Consider the following 24,157-nt stretch of genomic DNA (forward strand, 5'->3'; position numbering starts at 1 on the left):
TGAATGGAACTAGATAATATCATGATAAGTGAAACAGACCATTCCCAAAAAGTAAAGGTTGAATGCTCTCTCTGAAATGCAGATGCTAACTCACAATAAGGGAGGTAGGGTAGGGAAGAATAGATGTACTTTGGATTAGACAAAAGGGAATGAAGGGAATGGAGGGGTAATGGGAATAGGAAATATAGTAGAATGTATCAGACATTACTCTCCTCTGTTCATATTAGAATACATGATCAGTGTAATTCCACATCATGTACAACCAGAAGAATGGGAGGTTGTACTCCATGTATGTATAATATTTCAAAATATATTTTCCTGTCATGTATAACTAAACAAAACAAATAAAAATATAAAATAAAAAAAAATGTTTAGAAGTCTTGTTAAGAGTCCACAAAGCATATGTTTATAATGGTAATCTACAAAACATTATAATGAAAACAAGTACAAGTCATGAATGAATAAAACAGAAGAAAACCCTATGTCCATAGAAGAACTGTAAGACATCTGCATAACAGTGCACCTTCTTTTACTACAACATGCATTAAATTCATAGGGTGGCACAGAAAAACAAACAAACAAACAAACAAACAAAACTTTATCTCCCTCTCTGAAACACTTCATAGAACAATCCTACCCACCATACATGCTCAAATAAGAGGCTTGAGGAGGGGATGGGGCTATGGCTCAGCAGTAGTGCACTTGCCTAGCATGTGTGAAGCACTGGGTTCAATTCTCAGCACCACATATAAATAAATAAAATAAAGGTCTATCAACAACTAAAAGAATATTTTTAAAAATGCTTCTCTTCTTGGGGCTGGGGATGTGGCTCAAGTGTAGTGTGCTCATCTAGCGTGCGTGAGGTTTGATTCTCGGCACCACATAAAAATAAAAATAAAGATATTGTGTCCACCTAAAACTGAAGAATAAATATTAAAAAAAATGTTCCTCTTCTTCAAAATATCTTCTTATAAAAAAAAGAGTCTTGAGGAGGAAGAAAAGATAACTGTCTTCTTTTCTTTTGGAAAGCTTTATTGAACACTGAAAATATTTTTTAAACAGCAAATTTTATAGGTTGCATGTACAATTATAAAGCCAAAGTAATATTGGTAAATATATTTAACATTATAAATAGCAATACCCAAGCAAAGAAATATCAAATAGAAGGGCTAGGCTGAAAATAAGAATGAATTTCATTGTCAAAACTAAGAACATTGGACTGGGATTGTGGCTCAGCGGTAGAGCACTCCCCTAGCATGGGCAGGACCCAGGTTCAATCCTCAGCACCACATAAAAATAAAGGCATTGTGTTGTGTCCATCTCTACCTAAAAATATAATAAAGTTAAAAAAAAGAACTAAGAACAGAGGGAAGAAAGCAAAGTGTATGGGACAATGACATTATGTGTGGCTGATACTCTTTTATGGCAACCTGCAACATTTCTGATGTGGGCTGTGGACTCCCAAACCTGCAATTCAAGTTTTAACCTCTTCCAGTGGACTACATGGAGCTGGCTGGGGGATGGGGTCAGTGTGTATTTAATACCTCCTCAATTTACTCATGTTCCCTCTCTTAAGTCAGCTGGAATGCCATCAGCCATATACCTTTATGAAGCTTAGAATACCAGCAATATTGAAAGATCAGAAAATTGCACTTTAGGGTATACTCAGCCCTGAAAAAGATCACACAACTTGGTAAGTGAAACGCAGGCTGGATATCATCTTTCAGTTTTTCCCTTGCCAGTGCCAATGCCACATCTGGGTCCTAGCACTCCATGTACCAACTTTGTGCCCCAGTACCTGATGTAGCATAAGGAATCCTAGGCAGAAGATGAATGGCCAAGAATAAAACATTTTACTTTGTAAAAAATTTTACTTACACACCCCCATATTTATAACAAACAAATTTTCACAAAAAGGTACTCTATGTTGATGTACTCTGATATTTTCTATTCTGTTCTAAAATCCAGTTAGGATTAAAAATGAATTCAGGACCCTTTAAATAGCTGTAATCTCCTATTTTAAAAAATGCTAATTAACTAGGGCTCATAGAAATTATAATGGTTGCTGTGTAAGCTTGAGGGAGATGCAGAAAGCCTCAATTTCCTCATCTGTATGGAAGAGATATGTTAGTCAGTTTTCTATTACTATAGCAAATATCTGAAATAATCAACTTATAAAGAGAAAAAGTGTACTTTAGCTCCCAGTTTTGGAGGTTTCAGTTCATGATCACTTGGCCTCATTGCTTTCCAATCAATGGTGAGGCTGTACATTGTGGTGGGAGAATGTGCAGAGCACTGCTACTTGTTCATTATCCAGTATTTTAGTCAGCTTTTTCACTGCTGTGATGAAGAGACCAGACAAGAACAATTTTAGAGGAGGAAATATTTATTTGGGGCTCATGGTTTGAGAGGTCCATAGATGGCTGACTCCATTCCTCAGGGCCTGAGGTGAGGCAGAACATTATGGCCAATGTGTATGGCAGAGGAAAACAGCAGGGGACATGGCTTTATATTTTGTCCCGGGTGAGCAGTACTCTCTTATTTCTTGTTGCCATGTTCTGAGCTTCACCATACCCTTCTGTCATGATGTTATGCCTCACCTTGGGCCCAGAGCTATATAGAGTTGGACATCTATGGAGTGAAACTTCTGAATCTATGAGCCAAAATAAACTTTTCCTCTTCTACATTTTCTTGTCAGTTCTTTTGGTCACAGTGATAAAAAAAAAAAGTTGACTAAAACAGTTACAGACATTTGCCAAGTGCTTAGGCAGCACTGCTTCAATAAACCCCCAGTGTAGGAGAGCAGATGCCTGCAATTCACAACTGTGAACAGTAGAATGCACTATATTTTCAATGAAATAATATCAGAAAATTTCCCAAACCTGAATGAAATGGAATATCAAATATAAAAAGCTTATAGGATCACAAATATGTAAAATTACATAGACTCATACCAAGGCACATTATAATGAAAATGCCTAGCATACAGAATAAAGATAGAACTCTAAAGTTTGCCAGAGAAAAATGTCAGGTAATATTTAGAGGGAAACCAATTTGGATCTCAGCTGATTTCTCAAGCCACACCCTCAAAGCTAGGAGGACCTGGAAAAACATACACCAAATTGATAGAAAATGAATGCCAACCAAGAATCTTATATTCAGGAAAATTAAGCTTCAAATTTGAAGATAAAATAAAAATCTTCCATGATAAACAAAAGTTAAAAGAATTCACAACTAGAAAGCCTGCACTAGAGAACACTCTCAGCAAAATATTCCATGAAGATGAAATGGAAAAATAAAAAGTGAAAACCAGTAAATAGAGGAACTATATTAAAGGAAAAGTCAATTAAAGGAGAAACTAGGTCAAATTAAAAATAAGAAATAAACCAAAATGACCAGGAATACAAATCTATGCCATTTATTTTTTTTTAGTTGCAGATGGACACAACTTTTTTTATTATTTTATTTTTATGTGGTGCCAAGGCTTGAACCCAGTGCCTCTCATGTGCTAGGCAAGTGCTCTACCACTGAGCTACAGCTACAGCCTTTATGTCATTTTTTTTAAAACTTTTTTTTTAGTTGTTAGTGGACCTTATTTTATTTATTTATATGAAGTGCTGAGAATCAAACCCAGTGCTTTGCACACACATGCCAAGGAAGTACTCTACCATGGAGCTACAACCCTACTCCTCTATGTCATTTTAAAGATGGCCCTGTGGAGAGGAGCAGGCCCACAGAGTCCCACAGTAGTCAGTGTGACAGCCCTGAATCTCGCATCCTGGGCTCCTGCACCTACCAAAAACAATAAGCACATGTAGCACAATACCTTTCAAGCATGTAGACTCGGGCCCCTAGTCTAATGAAAAAGTACTTGCTGGTGAGAAATTCATAGCAAACAGAGAAGTAGCTCCTGTGCCCTAGCATGTCTAGGAGGATCCAGAGTTGCCAATTAACTCAATGCTCATTTGGATGCATGGACCAACACAAAGCAATTCCTGAGGATAACCCCAAGCAGCCAGTGGACAACCTCACACATACTCAATAACACTACACTTCAAAAACGAGCTTACAGAGGAGCATGCCAAAGATACCAGTCACTTCCCAGTGTGATTATATTGAAGTTCATTGTTCTGCAACTTGTGCACCCCAGAGAAGAAAGCAGTCCTTCACCCTTCCACAGACCACCCAGTGTGACAACAGGTTACAATAACTCTATCTTAGACTGCTATACCCTCCACACACTCTGAAATATACACAGAGTAGACCACACTTGATTTGACAGTGCTGGATACACAGAGCTTTTCTTCAGTAGGGCACACATAACTACACCCTGTAACAAAGAATAACTAGGCCATAAAATCATACACAATTTTGGATCATTTACTCTGATCCAACAGAAAGCTATTAGATACCTAAACAAACCAAAGATCAGAGAAGAACTCCTAAAATTGTATTAGTGGTGAGTTGTTGAGTTGGTGTATCACTATTTATACACATGGGGAAGAGTGATGGTGGGTGTCTTCTAAAGGTTCCATTTCTTTTTGGTACTGGGAATTAAACCCAGGGGCACTCAACACTGAGCCACATCCCCAGCCCCATTTAATATTTTACTTAGAGACAGGATCTTGTCAAGTTTCTTAGAGCCTTGCTAAGTTGCTGAGGCTGGCTTTGAACTCATGATCTTCCTGTCTCAGCCTCCTGAGCTGCTGGGATTATAGGTATGTGCCAGAGCACCTGGCTTAAGGTCCCAATTCTTGATGAAATCCAAAGCAGGAAGATTCAATAAGAAATTTATCCAACTTGGCATGGCTCCAGTATCACTTTTAATCTTACATATACTACTTTTCAATTTGAATCATTAGTTTTCCCCCTAGAATTTGATATTACATTGTCAACCAGTTTGATTTGATTATATTTCTTCTCATGTTTTAAAGCATTAACTGAAATAATTTTCTCTTTATTATCCCATCTAAGGTTCATACTTGTTCCACTTATTCCCTCTTTTCCCTCTTGCATTACCTGCTACTGCCTCAATTGTCCACATTTATCTTTTTTCTGTTTACCTTGCTTTGTATTATTCTTTTCTATCTTTTCTCTTTCATTTTTTATATTCTTTTTTTTACTTTTAGGTGGACACAATATCTTTATTTCATTTTTATGTGGTGCTGAGAATAGAACCCAGTGCCTCACTCATGCTAGGCGAGCACAGTACCACTTGAGCCACATCCCCAGCCCTCTCTTTCTTTTCGTGCCCAATTTTTTCTCTTCTCCCCACCTCATCCCCTTTATAATGTAATCATAATTTTACTAACATTACTAATTTCCCATCTTATTCCAAAACATTATTATAACTGTATAACTAGATTAGAGCAATTGTGGAGAACATTTTGAACAAGTTGTTTTTCCTAAGGTTGACTAATAACATAGATTGATCTCTGAAGTGATTGTAGTTAATATGGTTTAGTAGTGCTAATACTGGGAATAGCAGAGGACACATGTTGATTCAAATTATTAATACCTGAATATCTGTTTATCCCTATGCACTTAATAGAAAGAAGCTCAATATATAGTAACTTGGATAAAAAGAGAAGCAATAATAATCCCAGCATATGAGTAGATGTACAAAAAATATAAAATAGAAAGGGAACACACCACCATAAACATCCCACAACACTTCAAAACACTGATCTCATTGATGCCACAGTGGAGTAAATGTCAGAGAAAAAATTTACAAAGTTCATAGTTAAAATGTTCAATAAGCTAAAAGAAGATATAAGGAATAAACTGAGAAAGAAAATACAGGCAGTAAAAGTTAATTTCATTAGAGACAGATTTTGATAAAGAACCAAACAGAAATCCTGGAAATGATTCAGTAAATCAAATTAAAAATTCAGTTGCAAACATCACTGATAGATTAGACCACTCTGAAGACAGACTCACAGGCCTTGAAGACAAAGTACATAATCTTGAAAATAAACTTAAAAATAAATAAAAGATGTTAGGAGATCATGACCAGAATAATCAAGAAATCTGGCAAAACATTGGTATAGATGAAGGCACCTAAATACAAAGTAAAGTAATTAACAACCTTTTCAATGAAATTATAACACAACAATTTCCAAACCTAAGGAGAGATGGTAATCCACTTTCAAGAGGCGTTTAGAATCCCAAATTGGCAAGATCAAAAAAAAAAAATCCTCTCAAGGACACATTATAATTAAAATGCCAAGGGTATAGGGTGGAATTTTAAAAGCCACAAGATAAAAACAGCAGGTCACATTTAGACATAATCCAACATATATAATCACAGGATAGGATCCTAATTAGAATAAGTTATACTCCATGTATGTATAATATGTCAAAATACACTCTACTGTCATTATCTAAAAAGAAAAAAAAACCAAAAAATATATTTCAAATGATTTGACCCTAAAAGGTAGGAGGGCTTAGAATATTATATATCAACCATGAAAGAAAACAGGTGCTAACCAAGATTATGATATTCAACAAAACTATGCTTCAGAATTGAAGAAAATCTTTTGTGGTAAGCAAAAACTAAACAAATTCAAAACCACTAATTCTCCACAAAGAAACATATTCAATGAAATATTCCATGTAGGCAAAATGAAAATAGTATTAAGAACCAGTATAGAAATGAATTTCACTAAAAGAATAGCCATTGAAGAATAAAGTCTGAATGAAGCAACAGAAACAAAACAACATGTCGAAAATTAACAATTTTTTCTCTATAATAACACTGAATGCAAATGGTTTAAGCTCCCCAATCAAGATATAGAGTGGCAGAATGAATTTAAAAACAAGACCTTACCATATGTTGTTTATAAGAGAATCACTTTATAGGCAAAAATCCACAGGCTGAAGTGGTAGGATGGAAAAAGATATACCATGCAAATGGATACCAAAAGCAAGCAAGGGCTACTACTCTTATATCAGACAAAGTAGACATCAAGCCAAAATCAGAAGAGATAAAAAGATCACTTAATACTATTAAGAGAATCATCCAATAACAAGATATAATGATTGTGAATATCAATGCCCCAAATTTTGGTGCATCTACATACATAAAACAAAACCTCTATACAAAGAATCAAATAGACCAAAATACAACAATACTGGGTGATTTTAATTCTCCTCTCTTGCCATTAGATAGGTCATCCATAAGTAAACTAAATAAAGATTATTAACAACTAAAAATACTCTTAATCTAATGGTCCTACATGTATAGAATACTTCATCCATTGACAACCGCATTCATTTTCTTTTCAGAAAGAAAATTCACCAAAGTAGATCATACTTTAGGGCAAAAGAAAATATGAGCAAATACAAGGATTAGAGAAAATAGAGATAATTCCTTGCATCCTATCAGATAAAAATGAAATGAAATTAGAAACCAATGATGAGATAAAAAACAGAAATCATTCCAAAACCTGGAAATTAAATAATACAGTTTGGAATGATGAATGGATGACAGAATAAATCAGGGGATAAAAAAATTCTTAGAAACAAATGAAAACGGAGCTACAACATGTCAAAGTCTCCAGGAGAGTATGAAGGCAGTTCTAAGAAAAAAAGTTTATAGCATTGAGTGCCCACATTAAAAAAAAGAAAGATCACAAATAAATAATCTAACTTTGCAACTGAAACCCAGAGAAAGAATTAAAAAATTAATTCCCAAGCCAATAGAATACAGAAAATAATTAAGATTGGAGCCAAAATTAATAAAATTGAGAATTCAAATAATACAAAGGATCAATGAAAAAAGAGTTGGTTCTTTTAAAAGATAAATATGATTGATTGCCCTTAGCTAAACTAAGCAAAAGAAAGACTGAAATCAACAAAATATGAGAAGAAAAAGGAGGTCACCACAGACACTTCTGAAATCCACAGGATTTGCACTGAAAAATCTTAAATACATTGACAAATTCCTAGGGATATGTAACCTACCCAAATTGAATCATGAGGATATAGAAAACTTAGACCAATATCAAGAAATGGGATTGAAATAATAATTTCAAGCCTTTCATAAAAATAAAGTCCAGTACCTGATGAATTCTCAGCTAATTTCTAGTAGACCTTTATAGAAATAATCTATGCCAATACTCCTTAAATTATTCCATTTAATAGAAAGAGACAGAACTCTGCTCAATTCATTTTATGAAGCCAGTTTAACTTGGATACCAAAACCAGACAAAGGAACAAGGAAAGAAAATTTCAGACCAATATCCCTGATGAACATAGATACAAACATTCTTATGAACATAAATGATAAAACTCATCATGAATATAAATAATAAAAATGCTGGTGAGGATGTGGGGAAAAGGTATATTTATAGATAGTTGGTGTGACTGCACATTAATACAATCACTCTGGAAAGCAGTAAGGTGATTTCTCCAAAAACTAGAAATGGAACAATTGTATGATACAGCTATCCCACTCTCCAGTACTTATCCAAAAGAATTAAAATCAGCACACTAGAGTGATATGTGCACATCAATATTTATAGCAGCAGAATTCACAATAGCAAAGTTATGGAAACAGCCATGGTGCCTACCAAAGATGAATTGGATAAAGAAAATGTAGTATATACACAATGGAGTTTTACTCAGGCATAAAGAAGAATGAAATTATGGCATTTATTAGTAAATGGATGTAACTGGAGGACAGCATGCTACGTAAAACAAACCAGACACAGAAGGTCAAGGGTCAGTTGTTTTCTCTCACATGTGGAAGTTAGACCAAAATAAGGGAATAGGGTTGGGATTGTGGCTCAGTGCCAGAGCACTTGCCTTGCACATATGAGGCACTGGGTTTGATCCTCAGCACCACATAAAAATAAATAAATAAAATAAAAGTATTGTGTCCATCTCAATTAAAAATATTTTTTTAAAATAAGGGGAAATTCACAATGAAAATAGAAGGGAGATCACTGGATCAAAATAATGAGATTGATGGGTAAAGAAGAGAGATAGGAAAAGAGAGGAATGTTGGAATGAAACTGAGCAATTATACTATGCACATGTATGAACATACCACAGAATTTTTTTCCTTTATGTTTATCTATTAAGCAATAATTAAAATCTATAAATACTTAGTAAGAAAGTCAGAAGAGTAGAGGAAGGGAAACGGGAGAAATGGAGAGAAAGGTGAAAATGTGGGGAATTAAAGTAGAATCAATTATATTCCCTGCTTCTATGATTATGTCAAAATGAATCCCTTCATATCAATATTTATAGCAGCAAAATTCACAATAGTTAAACTGTGGAACTAAGCTAGATGTCCTTCAGTAGATGAATGGATAAAGAAAATGTGGTATATATACACAATAGAATATTATTCATCATTAAAAGAGAATAAAATCATGGCATTTGCAGGTAAATGGATGGAGTTGGAGAATATACCATTAAGTGAAGTAAGCCAATGCCAAAAAAACAAATGCCAAATGTTGTCTCTGATATAAGGAGGCTGAGTCATAATGGGGGGGGTAGCATGGGAGGATTAGATGAACTATAGATAGGGTGAAGGGGAGGAAGGGGAAGATAGGGAGGACGGGGGTAGAAAAGATGGTGGAATGAGATGGACATCATTACCCTAAGTACATGTATGAGGTACTTAGGTGTGACTATACTTTGTATACAACCAAAGATATGAAAAAATGTGCTCTATGTGTAATATGAATTGTTATGCATTCTGCCATCATATATAATAACTCAGAATAAAAAATAAAATTTGAAAGAATCCCAATATTATGTATAACTATAATATAGTAATAAAACATAAAAAACAAAATAATATTATGCCCAGTAAGACTATAGAAATAGAGGAGAATTTAACATCCTTCCAAGACAAGCAAAACAGATAATACATGATCACCAAACCATCTTGACAGAAGATGCCTAAAGCTGTCCCACTTTCCAGACTTAAAGATAAGCATATGTAAATATGTATCCCACTAGGAGAGTAGGTACACAAAAGATAAATAGAAAAAAATCGCATTGTATTAATATGGTAAACCATTGAACCATATAGATAATTAGAAAGAAAGAATAAAAAATATTCAAATTGTCTATAAGAAAATCAATAAAATGTCAGGAGAAAGTCCTTAGTTATCATCTAAATAATAACCTTAAATTTAGATAGACTATATTCTCCAAATTAAATATATGTATCCACTGAATGGATTAAAATATATAGATTTGCCTCACCAGTAAAAATACACAAAGACTAAAATTAAACAGTTGGAAAATGTCATTCTAAGCAAAAGTAAACTTAAAGCGAACAGGATTAACTATATTTATATCTGATAAAATAGACTTTACGAAAAAAATAACTAAGAAAGTGAAGATAAAATGATCAAGTGATCAAGTCAACCAGAAAATATGATTGTAAATCTATATGCACCTAATGTTGGAAAACTCACTTTTATAAAACAAAGACTGTAGACCCAAATGGAGATAAGTTACAATAAAATAAAAGTTGTGGCAACTCATCACCCCATTTTTAATAGTGGACAGATAATTCAGACCAAACATCAACAGAGAAATATCAGAGTTAAACTATACTATAAGTTAAATAGATTAATAGACCTAGAAAATTCCATGTAGCAGCTGCAGAATATACTTTTTTTTCATCACTTCATGGAATTTTTTCTGGAATAAATCATATATTAAACCTCAAAAATGTCTTAACACATTTTTTAAAATTGAAATTATATCCTGTATCTTTTCTGATTACAAAAGAATGAAAATAGAAGTCAATAAAAAAATGAAAATTTTGAAATTACACAAACACATGCAGACTGAACAACACACTCTGGAACAAACAATGAGTCATTGTAGAAATTAAATGGAAATTAAATTATTTCTGAAAGCAAATGAAAATGGAAAAACAGCACACCAAAACTTATGGGATACAGAAAAGTAGCTGCAAAAAGGAAGCATATAGCAGTAAGTGCCTATAAACAAAAAAGAATGATTTCAAACAAAGAACATACAAAGCTTCTCAAAAGTTTAGAAAACAAAAACAAACCAAATTCAAAATTAGTACAAGGAAAGAAATAACAAAGATCAGTGAAAAAATAAAATAAATAATGACTAGTGGTTGAGGTTGGGCCTCAGTGGTAGAGCACTTGCCTAGCATGTGTGAGGCACTGGGTTCAATTCTTAGCACCACATAAAAAAATAAATGAATAAAATAAAGTTATAAAAAAGAAGTAATGACTAAAAATAACAATACAAAGGATCAATGGAATAAAGTGTTGGTTTTTTGAAAATATAGAATAAATTGATAAATCTTTAATTGGAATAAACCAAAAACAAATTATACAAAGTCCATATCATATAAAATCAGAACTGAAAAAGGATACATTGTAACCAACACCACAGAAATACATAGGTTCATTAGGGATTATTATGAAAACCTATATGCAAACCATAAGAAATAGATGAATTTTGAATGGATGAACACATACAACCTACCAAAATTGAACAATGAGGACATCAAAATACTAATAGATCAAATACAAGTAAGGCAGTCCTAAACTGTAAAGCCCAGGGTTGGCTGACTTCACTGCTGAATTTTACCAAACTTTTAAAGACAAACTAATCTTCATACATGTATTTTGATATTTATGTTTTCTAAATTAAGAATTATCTGGGTGAGTACAGTGGCACACACCTGTAGTTTCAGTTACTGAGGAGGCTGAGGCAGGAGGTTCATTTGAGCTCAAAAGTTTGGGACCAGCCTAGACCATGTAGTGAGATCATTTCTTTAAAAAAAATAAAAAAAGAAAGAAAGAGAAAAAGAAAAAGTCTTGGCTAGGCTAATAAAATACTTTTAACTTCTGTTTTGATCTTACAAAGATGCAACTAGAAGGTGACTGAGCATGCAGGATACTGACAGAGCATACCTACCATCCTCTAAAGGGCAATTCAGTGTTTCTAAGATCAGTCCCTGACTTCTCTGAAACTCCTTCCTTCATGAAATACAGTTCAATGCTTCTCCGTGAGAGGATGAGCTGAATTTAGTGACTCACTTAGAGTAAACCCAGTGTGCTAGAATTGAGGGTCTGGATCACTTTCAACTAAGTGATTAAAGAACATTTTTAAAAATATTTTTTAGTTGTAAATGGATCTTTTTTTTTTCCCAATATGCAGTGCTGAGGATTGAACCCAGGGCCTCACACATGCCAGGCAAGTGCTCTACCACTGAGCCACAACTCCAGCTCAATTAAAGAACCTTTTGGTTTTTGTCTTCCTGTATCTCTCGGATCACTTGTTAAGGAGGAAGTGAGCTTCCATGTCATGAGAACACTCAAGCAATCTTGTGGAGGAGTACATGTGAGGCCTCCTACAAACCACTCTGTGAAAGGGAAGCTCCCAATCCCATCCTTGTCTTTACTTTAGATGGCTGCAGCCCTGGTCTAATGTACTAACCCAAGTACCGTGATCCCTTTGACTACTGGCAGATGTGTCATAATAAAATATATCAGTAATCAAACAAGAGTGAGAAAGTTTGAATTAAATAAAGCCAGGAAGGCCTCTTTCCCTCAAGGTTAAAAAAAGTCACTTATATCCTATGACTCTGGAGGTTCTAATCATAAAAAGACAATAACAGAAACTTTAGCTTTCATTTGATCCTAAAACTGTTTGCTTGGTAGTATGCTTTTCTATTCTAGTCCAGAATTCATGGACCTGTTTAGTAGGAAAGAGCTCCTATCACTCCTCATGAAGGAAGACATTATCCAATGGTTAAAGGTTAGAGCCAGGTGAGTTTCCAGTACATAATAGGTTGTATATGCACAAGTAATCTTCATTATTGTCAACAATTTCCTGCCTTTAAGAATATTTTTCTAGCCAATATTTATTGATCATTTATTATATTTCAAGCACTGTATGCTTTGAATTTGGTGTCAACATACTTTATATACAAACAGAGATATGAAAAATTGTGGTATATATGTGTATTAGGAATTGTAATGCAAAAATAAATACATGTATAATGGCATAATTTGGCGTGAACATACTTTATATACAGAGTTAGGAAAAATTGTGCTATATATGGGTAATAATGAGTGTAATGCATTCCACTATTGTCATGTATTTAAAAAATTAAAAAAGAATAACAACAACAAAATGAAAACATTATAAATAAATACAATATGCACCATGTATTTTTACATAAGTATTTTTCTGAGTTCTGATAGTTTTACTGAGAAAACATTTATTTACTTTAATACTCCAGAAAGCAAACTTAGAGTCTTAGTTCTAGTTAATAATTTTACTAACCATGAGTTCTTGGAATTCAGAGATAATTGAAAATGCAGGAAGTGTCATTTAAGAATGGCTCTGAATGCTAGGTCTTAAAACCACAAAATTTTCTCTAGGCAAGGTTAGACTGTCTTGTTTGCAAGAAATATTGCAGGAGGAACAACTTGAATTTTAAAATTTTTCACAAGAATAGTGAATATTTTATTTAATTCTTCTAAAAAGATAACTATACAAACAAGCAGTTTTATACAAGAAATATGACATACTCAGATATTCTTGATTTTGGTGTCAATTGTGTGAACTTGACGAAATCACATGTGTCTCATCAGCCTGGTCCTCTTCTGTAAATAAATTTAAAAAATAAAATATGTTGTTGAATTAAAAAAAATAAATAAAAAATAAAGACAAACTAAGACCAATTCTTCTTAAACAATTTCAAAATATTGAAAGAATTCCAAACTCATTAGGCCTTATAAGGCTAGAATCACTGTTCCAACAAAAAAGCAAAATGGAGACCAATCCCTGATAAATATATATGCAAAAATCCCCCCAAAATACTAGCAGATGAAATTCAATAACATATCAAAAAGATTTATTTACCATGATCGACTTGATTTTATCTCAGAGATGAAAGAATGTTTCAACATATGCAAATAAATAATGCATCATATTATGAGAATGAAGGAAAAGATTCTATGATCATATAAATAGATGCAGAAAATGTATTTGATAAAATTTCACACCCCTTCATGATGTAAGTCCTGAACAAATTAGGTATAAAAGGATTATAACTCAACATAACAAAGGCTATATATGACAAATACATAGTCAACATCATATTGAATATACAAAAACTGAAAACATGTCCTCTAAGATCAGGAATGAGAAGAGAAACAAAGAGATCATAAACCTCTCTCCCCTTAGAATCCCCAGGATCCCCCTGGGAAAAATCCTCTCTGTGCCTTTTTCAGTCTCTTGGACCAGGCATACTATGGAGCTCCCATCAGTCAGCAAGTGTTCACTGGAACAGACTGGCAGACTCCTTAGTTCTCTTTGCTTTTTATGAACTCTCAGCGTCCTGCCACTGAAAGCTGCCATATGGCCACTTGAAAATGGCTCCCATCTCAACCCTCTGCTTGCTGGCCAAGAGATTTAGAGAATTTCTCCATTATCGGCTTGCATTGCTGTCTCTGAGTCAGTTAAGATCAGTCTCCCTCTCTGTTCCACAGGTTCTCCTGAGCCAAATTTATTCAGAGTACTTTTTATCTCTTTCTGTCTGTATTATCCCTCCTATTTGTAGTGAACTTGTAGCACAGATGCCACTGGTGCCATCAAACCTGCTGTGTCTCTAATGTATTATATCTTGTTTTTTGTTCAGAGCTTCTGAGTTTCTGTGTCTTCATGATTATTTTATGTCAAATATTGAATTTTGGTGAATTCCTTGAGTTGCCTTCTTAAAAAGTATACTCCTACTGCTTTAATCTTAAGCTGTGGAACAACTGGAAAGTGCTTCCTTTCTCTAATCTGCCATCATGTCTCTCCCCAGAAATATTTTTTAAGATAAGCTATTTAAAAAATTAGTTGTAGATGGACATAATAACTTTATTTTATATATTTATTTTATTTTAATTTTTTTAATATTTATATTTTTTTAGTTATTGGTGGACACAACATCTTTGTTTGTATGTGGTGCTGAGGATCGAACCCGGGCCACACGCATGCCAGGCAAGCACGCTACCGCTTGAGCCACAGCCCCAGCCCTATATATTTATTTTTTAGGTGGTGTTGGGGATCAAACTCAGTGCCTTAGGCAAGTGCTCTACCACTGAGCCACAACCACAGCCCCCAGAACCTTTTTAATTTGATGTAATCCCATTTACCGATTCCTAACATTACTTCCTGAGCTATAGAATCCTGTTCTGGAAGTTGTTGTCTATACCTATATCTTGAAGTGTTTCCTGTATGTTTTCTTCTAGTAGTTACAGACTTTTAAGCCTTCCACCATGGTCTGGATTTATGGTGTGTGACACAGGCATCTAATTTTAATTTTCAGTAGACGGAAATTAAATATTTCCCACCACCACTTGTTGAAGAGTCTGTGGTTCTGCAGTGCATGTTTTTGGCTAGTTTGTTTTGAGTCTGATAGGTTTATTAGATGTGTGAGTTTTCCCGGGTTCTCTATTCTGTTTCACTGGCCTTCATGTCTGTTTTTATGCCAATACCAAGCTGTTTTTATAATAATGACTCTACAGTATGTTTTGAATTCAGATGCCTCTTGTGTTGTTATTTTTGTTCAGGATTGCTTTGGTAATTCAGGATCTTTTATGCTTCAACATAAATTTTAGGATTTTTCCCCAGTTTTATTAAGAATGTCATTGTTATTTTGATTTGGATTTTATTGAATATGTAGATTGTATTAGGTAGTTTCGTCATTTTAAGAATATTAATTGCCCCAATCAATGAAAATGGATGTTCTACTTTTCTTTAATTTATTGCTTCTAAGTTTTATATTATTCATTACAGAGGTTTTTCACTCCTTGGTTAGGTTTTTTTTTTTTTTAAGAGGTATTTTGTATTTTTGAGGTTTTGTATTTGAAACATAGAATTGTTTTTTCCTAATTTTTTTTTCTCAGAGAATTTGTTGTTGATATATGGAAAATCTATCAATTTTTGTATATTGATTTTTTTAAATTTGCTACTTTTCTGAATGTGTTTATCAGTTATCAGAGACATTTGATGGACTCTTTAGGGCATTATATCATCTGTTAAGAGGACTAATATGAATTTTTCCTTTCCTATTTGTATTCCTTGAATTTCTTTCTCCTGCCTAATTGCTCTGGGTAAGATCTCTACTACCATACTGAATAAGAGTTGTGATAGTGGGAACGCTTGACATGGTCCTGATTTTAGAGAAAATGCTTTCAACTTTTTCCCATTTAGTATGATGTCACCAAAATGTTGGTCATATGTAGTCTTTATTATATTGAAATATGATCCTTCCATATATACTTTGTTCAGTTTTTTTATTTCTTACATACATGACAATAGTGGAATGTATTACAATCATAATTATCCATTCACAGCATAGTTTTTTTGTAACTATATGAAGTATGTTCACACCAAATTATGCCATTATACATGAGCTCTCTTATTATTATTATTATTTTTTGCATTACAATTCTTAACACACTTTTACACCACAATTTATCATATCTCTGTATATAAGGTATGTTAGACACCAAATTCACATTTTCATACATGAATTCTGTATAATGATGAGGGTCTCCTTCCACCATCCATGCTATTACCCTTCTCCCTCCCTTTCCCTCCCACCCCTATTCCCTATCTAGAGGTAATCTTCCTCCCATGCTCTCCCTCCCTACCCCATTTTGAGTCACCCCCCCTTATATCAGAGAAGACATTCGGCATTTGTTTTCTTGGGGATTGGCTAACTTCACTTAGCATAATCTGCTCTAATGACATCCATTTCTCTTCAAATGCCATGATCTTATTCTTTTTTAGTGCTGAGTAATATTCCATTGTGTATAAATACCACATTTTTTTTTATCCATTCATCCACTGAAGGACATCTAGATTGGCTCCATAGTTTAACTATTGTGAATTGAGCTACTATAAACATTGATGAGGCTGTGTCCCTGTAGTACGCTGTTTTTAGGTCCTTTGGGTATAGTTCAAGAAAAGGAATAGCTGGGTCAAATCATGGTTCCATTCCCAGCTTTCCAAGGAATCTCAGTACTGCTTTCCAAATTGGCTGCACCAATTTGCAGTCCCACCAGCAGTGTATGAGTGTACCTTTTTCCCCCTTCATCTTCACCAGCTCTTATTGTTTGTCTTCATAATGGCTGCCATTCTTACTGGAGTGAGATGGTATCTTAGAGTAGTTTTAATTTGCATTTCTCTGATTTCTAGAGATGATGAGCTTTTTTTCATATATTTGTTGATTGATTGTATATCCTCTTCTGAGAAGTGTCTGTTCAGGTCCTGGCCCATTTATTGATTGGATTATTTGTTTTTATGGTGCTTATCTTGTTGAGCTATTTATATACCCTAGAGATTAGAGCAGTATCTGATGTGTGAGGGGTAAAAATTCGTTCCCAGGATATAGGCTCCCTATTCACCTCACATATTATTTCTTTTGCTGAGAAAAAACTTTTGAATTTGAATCCATCCCATATTCAGTTTTTTTTTCTCATGATGATATTTTGAATAGTATTGAAGCTTTTTAGGCATCTATTGAGATGATCATGTGATTTTTATTCTTTATTTTATGTATGTTGTTCATTATGTTTATTTACTTGTTTAAGTTGAATCAACCTTGAATCATGAGAATGATACCATTTTAATCATGGTGTATGATATTTTTAACGTGTTATGAATTCAGTATGCAAGTACTTAATTGAAGACTTTTGCATTGATGTTCTTCAAGAATATTGGTCAATAGTTTTATTTTTTTTGTTGTTATGTCCTTATCAGGTTGTGGTAGCAGGGCAATACTGAGCTTTAGGAATTTGAATTTGAAAATATTCATTTGCTTTATATTTCATGGAATAGTTTCAAGACTATTGATATTAATTTTTCTTTAAAAGTCTGGTAAAAATCACCAATGAATTCATCTAGTCCTGGAATTTTTTTTTTTTTTTTGCTGGGAGGCTTTTTTTTATTAGTGCTATTAGATATTTTTTATTAGATATTCCCTAATGATCTGAATTTCAGTGGCATCTGTTTTAATATCTACTTTCCCCATAATTTTATTTATTTGGATCTTATCTTTGTTATTGTTAGTTTGGATAAAGTTTTATCATTCTGGTCATCTTTCCAAAGAACCAACTCTATTTTACTGATACTCTGTATTGTTCTTATAGTATTCTCTTTACCAGTTTCTCCACTAATATTTATGACTTCTTTCCTTATAATGATTTTTCAGTTTGATTTATTCTTGCTTGTCCAAGTCCTTAAGAAGCATTAAATTTTAGATTATCATTTGAGATATTTTTCTAATATGTGAACCCCCTTTTTAAACTGTTTCCATTGTGTTTCATAGATTCTGATATGTTTTATTTTCATTTTCATTTTGTTCTAGGAATTTTTTAAAATTCCCCCTTGCTTTCTTCAAAAGTATATTGTTCAAATTCATGTATTTGAATAATTTGCATAGTTCTCTATTGATTTCCAGTTTCCATTTTCATTATGTTATGAACTTCTTTTTAAAACACTTTTTTAGTTGTAGATGGACACAATATCTTTGTTTTTATTTATTTGTGTGTTTATTTTTTACGTGGTGCTGAGGGTCGAACCTAGTGTCTCATGCATGTGAGGCAAGTCATCAACCACTGAGCTATAACCCCAGCCCTCTGTTATGAACTTTTATAAAACACGAAATTATTTCAATTTTTAGTATTTGTTAAGATTTACTTTATGGGCTAAAATGTGACTTATTCTGAAATAAGTTCTGTATAATGATGAATAGAATTTGTAATCAGTACCTGTTGGATAAACTATCCTGTACATGTCTGTTAAGTTCATTTGATGCATAGTTCAATTTAACTCTGATGTCTATTGACTTTTTTTTCTGGAAGATCTATCTATTGAGAAGAGTGAAGAATTGAAATTTCCCACTCTCATTCTATCAGGGTTTATCTCTCCTTTTAAGTCTTTCAGGTGTTTGCTTTATAAAATTTGGTGCTCCATTGTTAACTGCATATGTATTTACTGCATATATATTTATATCTTCTTTTTGTCTTTAGATTTTTAATTTTTTTAAATAATTATTTTAATTTAGAGCATTGTATTTATACATAGTATCTGGGTTCTTTTTGGCATAATTCTGCATACAAGGAATTTAATTTTTAATCCCAATTCTCACTCCTTTTTCTTTCCCTTCTCCCTCTCCCCTCCCCCGCTTTCTCTCCCTTCTACTCTGTGACCTTCCTTTCACACCTTTATTTATTTATTTTTGAACAATCATATCTTATTGTTTAGTGGTTTCTTTTTACCAATTTGTGCTTAAATTCTTTATCTCTTCCAACCAACTTTGGCTTGAAGTCTATTTTGTAAGATATAAATACAGCCAATACTGCAACTTTTGGATTCCATTTGATGTTAATTTCATTCTCCATTTTTTCACATTCCATTTCTGTATGTCTTTGCTGGTGAATGATTGTTTTGCAAACAGCAAACAGTTGTGTCTTACTTTTTAATCCACACAGCTAGCCAGCATATGTTAATTACAAAATTCAGATAATTTTTATTCAAGTTTATTATGAAGGAAATGTATTATCTTCTTCCTTTTGTTTTTTTTATTTATGTTGTTCTGAGAATTTTATATTAATTTACCCTTTTATTCTTCTTAGAGATTTGATGATTTACTGAAAGAATGATGTTTTATTTTTTCCTATTCCTCATTTCTTTAACTTCTTTTCCAGTGTGCTTTATTTTTTCTGTGCCCTTGTGATTTATCTTGCTTTTAAATCTGAGTATAGGATATCTTTGAGTATCTTCTGTAATTTTGCATTAGTGTTCATGCATTCTTTTAGTTTATGCTTATCTTTGGGGGGTCTTTATTTCTTTTTTATTTCTGAAGGACAACTTTGTAATTTAGGTTCAGTTATTTTTCTTTCTGTTGGAATACGTCATTACATTTCCTCCTGACATTTAGAGTTTTTCTTTTCCAAGAAATCAGCTGTTAATCTTATGAGCTAACCATTATAAGGGACTTGGCATTTCTCTCTTGCAGCTTTTAGTTTTCTTTCTTTGATCTGTATTTTTGGAAGTTTAACTATAATATGTTATGGAGAGTTTCTTTTCTGGTCATGTCCATTTGGAATTCTAAATGCCTCTTGTACCTGGATGTTCGAACTTTTCCCCAAGACTTTGGAAGTCTTCAGTCATTATTTCACTGAAAAAAATTTCTATGCCATTAGCCTGTATCTCTGCTACTTCATTTACACCTATGATTCACATGTAGAAGCCAAAGAAGAAAAAGGAAAAAGAAAAAAAAAATGGTTGGGGGAACCTCATAAAAAGCAAAGGGAGATAGGTAGAGGAAAGAGACAAGGGGATGGGAGGATGGAAAGGGAGGGGGAAATACTGAGGAGGGATACTGGCCAAATTCATTGTTATATTGTATACATGGTCAAATATGTAACAACAAATCCCATTATTATGAACAACTATGATGCACTAATGAAAATGTGGAAAACAATGATGAAAAACAATTGAATCATTCAAAAACATGGTAAAACATGAAAAAATGAAGGAGAACAAAGTCACAAATAAATAACAAAACAAAAACAAAAGCAAAAACAAAAGAAAAAGTAAAATAATCTTCCATATCAAGGTATTCAATATAGAGTCACTTCTTTCTGAGGCCTCTAATTTTAGACTACAAGTCATCATGGTGTTTTAGTCTCAGAGGGAGTCTAGTGTGTTCCCTCTCAGCTCTAGCTCACAAACTCTGATACAATTAAGGCAGTTTGTAGTTTTGGCTTTACCCCTCATTGCCCACTAGTGTGGACTAAGACAACAGAGAAAAGTGATTTTTGGCAAGGGTGCAAAGGTAAAACTATGGAGAAAGGACAGTCTTTCAAAGGAATGATCCTGAAACGACCAAACATCTGTATGTAATAAAGTACTAAACTTCTACCCTTACCTTGCATCATATACAAAACTAAGTGAAAGTGGATTGTAGGTCTAAACATGAAAGATAAATGTAAAATTTCTGGAAGAAAACATGAGAGAAAATGCTTGGATCTATAGCTGTGGCATGGAATTATTTGATGGGGTACATAAAGAAATAATTCATTAAAAATACTGATGGAGGGCTGGGGATATATTTCAGTTGGTAGAGTGCTTGCCTTGTATGCACAAGGCCATGGGTTCAATCCCCAGCACCACACACACACACACACACACACACACAAATACTGATGGAGGGCTGGGGTTGAAGCATGTGTGTGAGGCACTGGGTTAGATCCTTATCACCACATAAAAATAAATAAATGAAATAAAGTTATTGTTTGCATCTACAACTAAACACATATAAAAATACTGATGGACTGAATTTCTTTGTCAACATTTAAAAACTGCTGTAATTTAAGAAACACGTTTTAAAATATATTTCAGTTGTTTATGGACCTTTATTTTATTTGTTTATATGCAGTGCTGAGAATCAAACCCAGTGCCTCACACATACTAGGCAAGAGTTACAACCCAGTCCCTAAGGAACTAAGAAACACTTTTAAAAGAATGAAGAGAGAGGTCTCAGTTTGAGAAAACACCTTTGCAAAGCAAAAGCCCTGATGAAGGTCTTTCATTTAGAAAATATAAAGAAAACTCAAAATTCACAATCAGTAAGCAAAAAATTCAATCAAAAATGGGCAAAATATTTTAATATAGACACTTTACCCAAGAAGCATATAGGTGGCAAATAAACCCATGAAGAGATACTCAACAACATGAATCATTAGGAAAATACAAGTTAAAACTACAAGGAGATACTATTTTATACGACTAGGATGGTCATAATATTGTTTTAGAAAGACAAGAACAAGTATTTTTGAATATGTACAGAAACATTCATACATTGTTTCTGAAAATGGAAATTGGGACAATCACTTTGGAAAACACTTAGATATTTTAACAAGTTATACAAATACTTATTATATGAAACAGAGATTTCACTCCTTGAAATTCAAGCAAAAAATAAAGAACAACATATTTCCACACAGAAGTTTGTACAGAAATGTTCAGAGCACCAATATTCATAAAAGATAAAATGTGGAAACTATAAAAATGTTCAGTTTGTGAGTGAACAACCAGAATGTGGTATTTATGCGCAAAGAATTCAATTGTCAATAAAAAGGAACGAAATATATAAGCTCAGATGTGAATGAATCTTAAAATAATAGGCTGTTACTGAAGAAATAGCCAAAAGACATATTTCCATAACTCTATTTATATGAAATATCCACAAAAAGCAAACGTCTACAGACATCAATACATTACTGGTATATGGGGCTGTGAGTGGGAGATGAGATTGATGGAAACTTGGCATAAGAGCTCATTTTGGGTTGACGGTATATTCTAAAGCTATATCTTGGCAATGATAGCACAACTCTTTTTACACTTATTAAGATCATTGAATTGTACAGTTAAAATGGATGATTTCTGTGGTATGTACATTGACTCAATAAATGCCCTGTAATGGCTTTGTCCTGCATGCAGAATTATATTTAAACCTACAACTTCCTACAAACCCAAATTCTATACTCTTTCTGTTCTTTTGTTCATGATTTCCAGGAAAACAACTTACTTATCAAAAGGAATACAATGAGGTAATAGATTTTTAATAAATCATTTGAAGGAGATAGCCAAGAGGAATAGTAAGGAGTTTAACAATATATACAAAAAAATGGGGATATTTTAAACTTGGCATTTTTTTCCCTTTACTAAGCCCTTCCAGTATAACTGCATAGCATATAGCATCTTATGCCCAAGGTTACATACTCTGACAAGCAACTGGGTAGTTTGAGCAATGACTAAATATGAATCAAAGTGTTGATTTACAGAGAGAGTTTCATGCCATCCTCTGCTTAGACACACACACGTACTAGTTTCAATTCCTTTACAACTTCCATCAATCAAGCAGACAAGCATTTTATTAAGCAAGCACTGTGCTGGTTCCTGTGCATTCATGATGAGATAACCCCTTCCTTCAAATAAAATAATTGAGGATATATATATATATATATATATATATATATATATATATATATACATATTAGTACACACAAATCAAAATTGTTACGGCTGACATGGAAATGGGGCCCCCAGAATCATTATACTCACTTCAAGTCCACCCCCACCTGATTCCACCAGAGTGGCCCAAAATGAACCTCCCTGGAACCCTCAAAATATTATTTCCAAGACACAAATCACATCCATCCTCTTCATGCTAGAGAAAAGGAACAAAGGTCTACAAATGGGAAAGGAAACATGATAAGCTACACAACATCATGATCTGGGTCCTCTAAATGTACAGACTCATTCACAAAGCAATTAGAAATGAAGATAATTATATACACCAGAGCCATCTAGAGAATGGCAGTGTGCCATCTTTCTCTTTTTAACCTCCACATCACCTATCACATTGCTTTGGCCATAAATGGATAGGAATAATTACATTTGGAATGAAAATAAGTGAGTGCAAATAGATGGTAAAGCCAGGGAATTGATTACAACATCAAGAATCTCAGAGAAGGAAAGATTAGTACTATGTTCAAAAGAGAGAAGAAAATATTAGAGAAGATGTTATTCATTTTGTTAGCATTTATTAAGAAATTACTAGTGCCAGGAACTGGTAAAGAAACTAGTCTTAACAAAGCCTAGATAATTTAATAAAACATTATTTAATAATAATGGCTATTATATTTGAGGAACCTACTGTGTTCTAGCAACTCTGCTGGCACTTAAAAGGTTATAAAATTTAATTCTCATTATAACCAATACAAGCAGTATGATTTAGCATCATTTGTACAGAAGAAGAACACAATAGAAACAGGCTTCACAAAAAAAGAATTTGAGACTGAGAGGAATAAAGTGACTTACCCAAGATCAAAAATTTGAGAAGTAGAAAACACAGTGTTGTGAACCTGAACACCTTTCCTAGGAATTTTCACCATGTGATGCAATTAAAGTCATAGAAAAAAAGCTAATAGGGTGAATTCTTGTCCTGCTTCAGTCACATATTTTAGGGTGAAATAGGACACATTTTGGAACCTTGGAAATTGTAATGGAATGACTCAGTATGACTCAGTGTAGATTTGCACAGAATTGTTGGATGATTCCCTAA

The 24,157-nt window shown here is 33.4% G+C and overlaps 1 long non-coding RNA gene across 1 annotated transcript in view; it reads right to left on the minus strand.

The window, feature by feature from the left end:
* Window positions 1–24,157, minus strand: part of LOC125614423 — a 101,117-nt gene that overhangs the window by 48,962 nt on the left and 27,998 nt on the right. The window contains exon 2 of the long non-coding RNA XR_007345011.1: window positions 13,554–13,628. This is a non-coding gene — a long non-coding RNA (uncharacterized LOC125614423). The remainder of the gene's footprint in view (window positions 1–13,553; window positions 13,629–24,157) is intronic.

Source organism: Marmota marmota, unplaced genomic scaffold (assembly GCF_001458135.2).
Source record: "Marmota marmota marmota unplaced genomic scaffold, marMar, whole genome shotgun sequence".
Classification (NCBI taxonomy): Eukaryota; Metazoa; Chordata; class Mammalia; order Rodentia; family Sciuridae; genus Marmota; species Marmota marmota.